Source organism: Nothobranchius furzeri, chromosome 16 (genome assembly GCF_043380555.1).
Source record: "Nothobranchius furzeri strain GRZ-AD chromosome 16, NfurGRZ-RIMD1, whole genome shotgun sequence".
NCBI lineage: Eukaryota > Metazoa > Chordata > Actinopteri > Cyprinodontiformes > Nothobranchiidae > Nothobranchius > Nothobranchius furzeri.
Window position 1 is genome coordinate 41,776,131 of NC_091756.1, and position 8,930 is coordinate 41,785,060.

Sequence of the window (8,930 nt, forward strand, 5' to 3'; positions counted from 1 at the left end):
ACACAGTCTGACTGTGTCCTCGACAGAAAAAAACATCCTGAGGAAGTAAGTGAATTTCTTTAAGAAAAAAATAAGAACTTCAGAAATTTCTTCTTTTCTGTGAACTAATTATTATTTGCCAATATGAGATTAAATGTTGTTTAAAACTCTTGCACATAGCAAATGACATGAATTCTCTAAATAAAAAACCAGACAGCAAGTGTTTTAATTATGCCAAAGACACAAATCCATCATTTTCACACTTTCTAATTAATTCAGGGTAAAAAAAAATAATATTAGCCAGATATATTAATTAGAAATTACCAGTCAACAGCAATGCAAGTGATCACCTTTACATTTAGTAGATGTTTTAGGTGAGAATGCATAAACTTGGGATAAAAGTTAAGTAGCATTATAGCATTTTACGACAGGATGGGCAACATTCAGCTGTAATTTCAAAACAAAACAACCCGGAGGGAAAGAATACCTCCTAGAGGCCATCTACAATTATATGAAAGTTGTGAGACTAAAAACAACAACCCCAAAGGAAGGACCCAGCTAAAAATTTAAAAGACCAACAGCAAGCCTTACAGGATTAGAGAAAAGTCTGGCTTCTTGGAATCAAAGCATTAAGAAATGAAGGATGACTCAAAACTTTTTCACAAAGAGGTGGCTGTCCAGAATGAATTTAGAATGACAACATGAAAAAACACCTCACGGGTCTAATTCTGGATTTTCAGCCATGAGTCTAATGACAGAACAATCAGCTGGGTCATCGAAAGTCTGCCAGTGGAAACCAGTGATCTCACTACATGAGGAGCAGCTTGTGGCAAGACTTGGCAGAGAGATCAATGGAGGAAGCCCACCTGGAGATGGATGATGTGAGAACATTACCACTAATAAGCGTCTGCCACGCTACAGAAAGAGACAGGGCCAAACCTGCTGGCTGCTATCGACTGGAAAAGAGAGTGGAACGAACCAGAGCTGTCCATCCAGACCTCGTTTGCTCCGATCAGGAGCACAAGAACATATAGGGTGACGGACGTTGGTTTATCCATCTAAAAATAAAAGAGGAAACAACTTAAGACACAAAAACATCTCTGATTTTACAATTTTGCTCAGATCTTGAAGACAGTTTTTTTTCTGAAAATAATATAAACAATTATTATTACACTTTGTGTAGACAAGGGTTAACCATTCCTGGTCCTGGTGGTCAGCTTTCCAACAAGTTTTATCTGTTTCACTGTCACACACCCACACACACACACACACACACACACACACACACACACACACACACACACACACACACACACACACACACACACACACACACACACACACCTGGTTTTAATCAGTAGGTGGTTTACAGGCTTTTGCAGAGCTTGATGACCCACTGAACAGGTGTTTCAGCCTTTGAGTCATGTGTGTTGGACCAGAGAAACAACTAAAACAAGCTGGATATCGGGATAGGTTATTCTGGGTGTAGGCAACCATCCTCAGTTTGGAATGATAGATTTTAATTTTGAGTTGACTGACAGCATGTTTAAAGCTCTCCTTCGCTCTTATATCAACACATTTAAAGTCCCATAAAGTCCCATAGTCATCATCACACACTGGTGAAATTCATCTCTGCATTTGACCCATCCCTGTGGGGAGAGGTGAGCTGCAGCTGTGGCTAATTGGTGGTTTGATTTGCAGTGGTCTGTAGTCTATGAATGCCTTGCGAGTCGATCTCTGTTGGAAAAAAGTTCTGCTGCTCGTTTTTCAGAAAGTGCAAGCTAACTGGAAGAGAGGTGAGCAGAACACGGCAGGATCTGGAGTCCTGGTGTCATATAATGTGACAATTTGTTTGTCATGTTAGCCATATTTAAATTTTTAGTTTTAAATCTTTCTTAAATTTGACATTTTTTGTTTTTGTGAAGCACCCCGTGATTTTTTTATCTTGAGAGGAGCTATATAAAAGATTGTTCTCTTTCTTTCAGAAAAAAACGGTCGACTGAGTTCGGAAAATGCACAGATTACAGAGATTTGAATACAGTTAACCTACTGGGGCTAGACCGCATCGACCCAGACATGAATGCACCAAGTGGCTTTTTATAACCCGAGCGTTTCCTCGTCTGTTTTCAGTCAGAAGCAAATGCAGTAAACAGGGATATAAGCCAATTTTCACATTCATCCTGCATGGGAAATTTAGTGTGGCTAATTATATTTGAAAAACAACAGGTAAGTCATTTTCTTGTGATCTTGTTTTTTAAGGGAACACAACCCCATACTAGACAGCAGCCCTACTGAAATAACTTAAATGTCAAAAATGTTTTTAAAACTCGTTACTTTTTTGTTAAAATTGCAACACATGGGTTTTTACGTCACATTTTATGGTTATTAACAGGGAACTTGGCAGGGATTTGGTAGAATCTCTGCCTGAGTAAACATATAACATGAAATCGACACCAATGAAACGTTTCATCAAACAACGTGCTCATCATCTGCAGTTTCTGACAATAAAGCTATCACAGGACAATGGCTAATCACCATGGTCTTGGCCCCCTAATAATTTTCTGTTAGCTCATAATCTGGTCAGAATAAAACTACTTCTTCACGCTGACATTGATCATGAGCTGTCTACAAACGGTGAGGTATTATTTTCTCATTATCTTTCTATTGAACCCCATTTAAAAACATATGATTGATCCATTTGGTTCAGTGCAAACAGCCTCACATATGAAAACGTTACTTATCCAGAGGGCAAAAATCCATTAGCATGTCACCTGTTTGTCGTACCTGCTAATTATTTTCATTGGCAGCGGAACATGTGCAAATAAATCATAAGATCAGAATATGATTCCATTCAGCAGCCAATTAGCTCCGAGTGTTACCACATCGTTAATAAAATCGATGGCTAATTCAGAAACCTGATCAATCATGCAGCCATTTGTGAAGATAAAAATGAGTCTGACATTTTCTCTTCAAATAGAATCATGAGAGAAAGTCCCACGGTCTTCTGTCTCTGACTTGACATTTAAAAGGAAACCCAAAGAAAAAGAACCACAGACTTTTTTTCTTCTTTTTACAATCTTTCAATTAAAGCTGAGCCCATATTTTAGGTGTCTGTTTTCATTCACAAAGGGATCGTGATAATGGCCATTCTGGCATTTACGAGGAAACTGCTCCCAGGGTAGGAGCTACGTTTACACACCATCTTGGAGCCTAATTGGGTGAGAAGTGAGGGTCCATTAAATAATATGCCACAATATATTTTATGCCAAGAGCAGACATGAGCTACTTTGACAGAACCAGTCTCGTTTAAATGAGATTTGGATGAAAGCTCATTTCAAGTAATCCTTGTCAATAAAATTCAGATCATATACATTCAGTAATTACACAGAAAGGCTCTTTAAATAAAGAACATGTGGAAATATTAAAAGTGAGGAAACATAAGATACAGTTTTCACAAAGACTGGGGTTTAATTAAATTATAAATACTACAGTGATTAAAAACTAAAACCACAATTGCCTTACATTGAGACCGTCACATCTGCATCTGTCAGCTGCTCCTTCAGCAGTTGTTACATGCTATAATGAGGCTGGGCTGCATGACAACAGGACATTTATTCATCCCAAGGTAATTTACTCCCTGTTCAGCTCAGGTGCTTGTTTTCTCGTAGTTTCCAAACAATAATCCATCCAGAGGCTGCATATTGGCCGTAAACTCACTACTGTAAACGTAGCACCTAAACAGTGTTGGCAACATATGATTCATTTTGGGATTGGAAGATCAATAACCAATTTGAAGATGCCCTGTTGGAAAGGGTCCAGGCTCTGCTTGGATGTGCGACGTAAATCTCGGCTGGTGGATGCGTTTCTGGTCCTGCCACCGCTCTGGCTCCGAGGGAATGATTTATGCCCCCATCCCTGCGACAGGTCAAGTGGTGGTTGGGTTTTTTCTTGAACCGCCTTGGCTAATTTAAGCAGCCTCTGTTAAAAGGGGATTTGCAATGAATGGTGTGGATGGTAAGTGAAAGGATGAGTCCAGAAAATCAGGATTGGATTTGAGGAATGAAATAACCCTCAGACGTCGATGCCCTTTAGATTGTAATCGTTATCACATGCACACCTGCGCTTGCCTAAAGCACGTACGATTCTGATTTGCTGAACAACGTAAACAGAAAAGGAGTCCACGAGTGGAGAGAGTGAAACTCTAGAAAGTAAACGGTTGTGCCAGGCTGACATCTTCAGACCAGGGACTGATGTGACAAACGCTTAAATGCTCTCTTTGGATCAAAGTAACAACCGACCAACCGCCTACACTGCCTCCTTATTCAGCATGAGCTGGTTGCATAAGAGTCAAATGTGACAGGATCTGGAGCGACAGGATGGGAAAAAGTTAGATGGAAAGAGCTCATTAGGAGAGCTACACCACTCCTCGCAAACCCGTCTCAGTAATGTGGGGAAATTTGTGAACTGGCCATGAGTTCTGAGAGATCCTTCATAACGTTTGACAAGTGAGAACCTCCACCAGGCAGCTAATGGCTCTACTGTCATGAGGACAAATAAAAAGGCATGAGTTTGCATGCGTGTAAGCTTTGTGGCTCAGGTCATGTGAAACACAGTTTTGCAAAATGCAATTCTCCCCCTCCCCAAGTTCCAGAGCAGACTTGTTTTGCTGCCAGGCCAGATGTGAAACGGAGGGATTGTGTGTGATACAAAAAGTGGTTGGCTTAAAAAAAGGTGAAAAAAAACATGTGCCTCATTAAGTACTCAGCTCCCAGGTGGGCATTTGTCCCAGCAGTGTTGTCCCTGTGGAGCAGAGCATCATGGTGGAGAGGGAACGAATAGAAGTCGGCATGAGCAGAAGCAGCATCCTTGAGTCCACAGCTGCCAGCAGCACCATCCTCTTCAGGACTCCAGTAACTAAAACCAAACACCATGAAGAACAGTTAGATCCCTGATTCCTGCCAATTACAACAAGCCATTAAGAAGAGCAACAGCAGATGGGAGAGTAGAGGTGTGTTCATTCACTTGCAAGATGACTGAAGAAAAAATTGACTTTTTAGTGTCAAGTCCTATCAAAGCAACCAGAACTTTTATTAACTTTGTTTTAAACTGTTGCAGGTGTGGCTCCCAGATCTCCAGACATGCTCTCTGCGTTGTACCCTTTGTACCCTTTTACCATCAGGTTGTTGGTTCAAGACTCTTACACATACAAAAAGAGCTTGATCCAGCTTCCATCCCCCCTCAGTTTGCCTGTTCAATGCCAAACCTGTCCAAGTGACCATGGCTCAGAATAATTCTAATGTATTTAAATAATTGATTTTAATCAACTGTATGTATTTCTGTATACAGGTGCTGGTCATTAAATAAAAAGATCATGACAAAGTGGATTCATGTTCAAAAAGTGGAACTTTATTAGATTCATTCATCACACACAAACTGATATATTTCAAATGTTTATTTGTTTTAATTTTGATTGTTATAACTGACAACTAATACAAATCCCAAATTCAGTATCTCAGAATATTAGAATATCGATTAAGACCAATGCAACAAAATAATTTTTAGAAATCCTAACACTCAATATTTAGATGGGACTCCTTGGGCCTGGATTACTGCAGCAATGTGGCGTGACACAAGGTCAATCAGTCTGTGGCGTTGCTCAGGTGTTGTGTCTTCAGCTCTTCTGAATTGTTGGGCCCGGCATATTGCATCTTTGTTTTGTTTGTCACTGTACATAAAATGTCAGTAATCAGAATATTATATCACCAAGCAAATGTAATAACAGAAGAACTAGACCACGGACAAGAAGACCATCACATCCATTGAAAGCCTGCTGATAGCCGACATAGGCAATAAATAAAGGAAAAGAATAAATAACAACAAAAAGATAAGACTAAACAAAACAGAACAAAGAACCAAAAAATCAAACCAAAACGAGCAATAACCCTTCCATACATCAAAGGTATAACAGAAAATATGTTAACAACGATGAAAAAACACAACATTAACGCACCAACAAAAACATACATGACAGTTAGAAAAGACTAGTACACCCAGCAGACCATGAGTGCAGAGTCATGTACAAAATACCATGCAAACTCTGCAATAAAACATACATAGGATAAACCAGACGCCAAATCATGAAATTCCTAAAAATAGAACATAAGGAGTGTGAGAAGGAAACAAGTCGAAGACACACAAAAGCAGCAAAACAAGAGGCAGAAAGTACAATAAAGAAATTAGACCACTGTAGAAGAGAAAATCATATAATGGAGTGAGACAGCACATGGATCATAAACACAAAACAACAAATAGAAAAGATGTATCAAAGAAGTGATAGAGATAAAGAGATGTAGACCCAGGACCATGAACAGGGACAAAAGAGTATACGTGCAGAACCACTCATGGGACATGGTGATCAACGGAGAAGGTGTGGGCAGTAGAGGGTGATATTGTCCTCTACTGCCCACAGGTAAACGGAAGTGATGCGATCAACATCGACAGTTGCACTGATGAAGGTGGCTGTAGATGTCAAAACATCGTCGTCGTCGTCTTCCTCCGCTTATCCGGGTCCGATGCCCAACATGTCAAAACATGTCAAGCTTATTTGCTCTGTGCATGATGAACCACAAAAAATTAATTGGATAAAAAGCACAGAACAAGCATAACAGAGGTGCTCAAAACAGGGATGCATTGGTCCTTAAACCAGGTACTGATAGCTTTGGCAGTATGTGCAGGTGCCAAGTCCTGTTGGAAAATGAAATCTGCATCTTCATAAAGTTGGTCAGCAGCAGGAAGCATGAATTGATCTACAAATTATTGGTAGATGACTGTGTTGACCTTGGACCTCAGAAAACACAATGGACCAACACCAGCAGATGACATGACACCCAAACCATCATTGACTGTAGAAACTTCACACTGGACCTCAAGGAGCATGGATTCTGTGCCACTCCTCTCATCCTCCAGACTCTGGGACCTTGATCTCCAAAGAAAAAAATGCTAAATCTACTTTCATCAGAGAACATAACTTTGGACCACTCAGCAAAAGTCCAGTCCTTTTTGTCTTTAGCCCAGGTGAGACGCTTCTGACGCTGTTTCTTGTTCAAGAGTGGCTTGACACAAGGAGTGCGACAGCTGAAACCATGTCTTGCATGCATCTGTACGTAACGGTTCTTGAAGCACTGACTCCAGCTGCAGTCCACTCTTTGTGAATCTCCCCTCATATTTGAATGGGGTTTTTTTTTCACAATCCTTTCCAGGGTGAGGTTAACACTATTGCCTGTACACTTTTTCTACCACACCTTGTTCTTCCCTTGGACATTTTTATTATTGAACAATGTATTATTAATGTGCTTGAACACAGAGCTCTGTGAACAACCAGCCTCAATGGATTTTGGTATCTTGACCTTTTTTTGCAATGGCCTTAATTTATATTCAAATTTTCTGAGATACTGAGTTTGGGATTTTCATTAATTTTCCATTAAAATAATCTAAATTAACCAAACAAACATTTGAAATATATCAGTCAGTGTGTAATAAATGAATATAATATACATGTTTCACTTTTTGAATGGAATTTATGAAATAAATCAACTTTCTCAAAATAAAGTCTGACAATTCTCTGACCTCAACAAGGCATTTGTGCTTACAGAACTGTTTCCCTTTTTTGGACCATAGAGATGGTCGTGCGTGACAATCCCAGAAGATCAGCAGTTTCTGAAATCCTCAGACCAGCCCGTCTGGCACCAACAACCATGCCACGTTCAAAGTCACTTAAGTCACCTTTCTTCCCCATTCTGAAGCTCGATTTGAACAGCAGCGGATCGTCTTGACCATGAGTTTCCACCACGTGATTGGCTGATTAGTAATTTACATTAATCCCATATATATATATATACATATATATATGACTTAGACAACTGACTTGTGATAGACCTTTTCAGACTTTAAGACACTGTTTTTGAATCAAACACAACAAAACATACCCATTTAAATGAGGTGGCTGTATTACAGTATAACTGTATGAGCACAACTTAATACCTCCATCTTTAATTTACAGTTCATGATTAATCTTTGCATTATGTATATAATTAGACTCCAACCACAACTGTTTTCTACATCTTTTCCCTTCAGGTGGAACAATCTTCACAGCTGACACACACACACAGCACCACGGGGAACACAAACGCTGTGATGAAGGAACACATTAGGCTCACAGAGGAATTCCCTGTGATATAAAATGAATCCAAGCACTAAGAGGTAATTAGAAGCATGAGGAAGTTTATGGGCAATGCAGCTGTGACTTAATTTTCCATTGCTTCCATCACAAAACTGCTTTATTTACATCCCCCCCCCCCCCCCCCCCCCCACACACACACACACAGACATATTCCTGAGCTCTTTATATAACACAGGAGACTGTGGATGGAGATGAGGGAGAGCTGTAATGGTTCTGTGTTTAAAACCAAGACGACTCTTCTGCTGGGTCTCTGTCGCAGGGGAAAGTGCTCACCCTAAATCTTTCTCTCATTGCTACGAGCAGAGAGACAATATCTCACTCTGGAGTCTGAACTTCTGCTTTTATGGCTGTTGTGGTAATTGAACGGCATATGAAGAAAAGGGCCTAAAGCACTTATCTGTAAAACAAGTGTATCTAAACCGATTGAATCGATGCAGGGATGGCCTCTGTTGCCTATAACTTTTTGTAATTTTTTTAGCGTGATATGTTCCAGTGTTGTGAGTGTTTGCCACAGGAGCGATGGTCTTATCAAGGCTACATGTGCCCTTGTGTAAATAAGCCTGTCACTTGAGAAGCTAGTTCGTATGTAATGGAGGACAGAGCTGAGGGATGACGGCCCCTCCGCTTTATGGCTCTTGCTGCAACACTTGTCAAGAAAACTGGCACTACAGGACAGTTTAGATGACTATGACCAATGTGCTTTCTTTGTGCA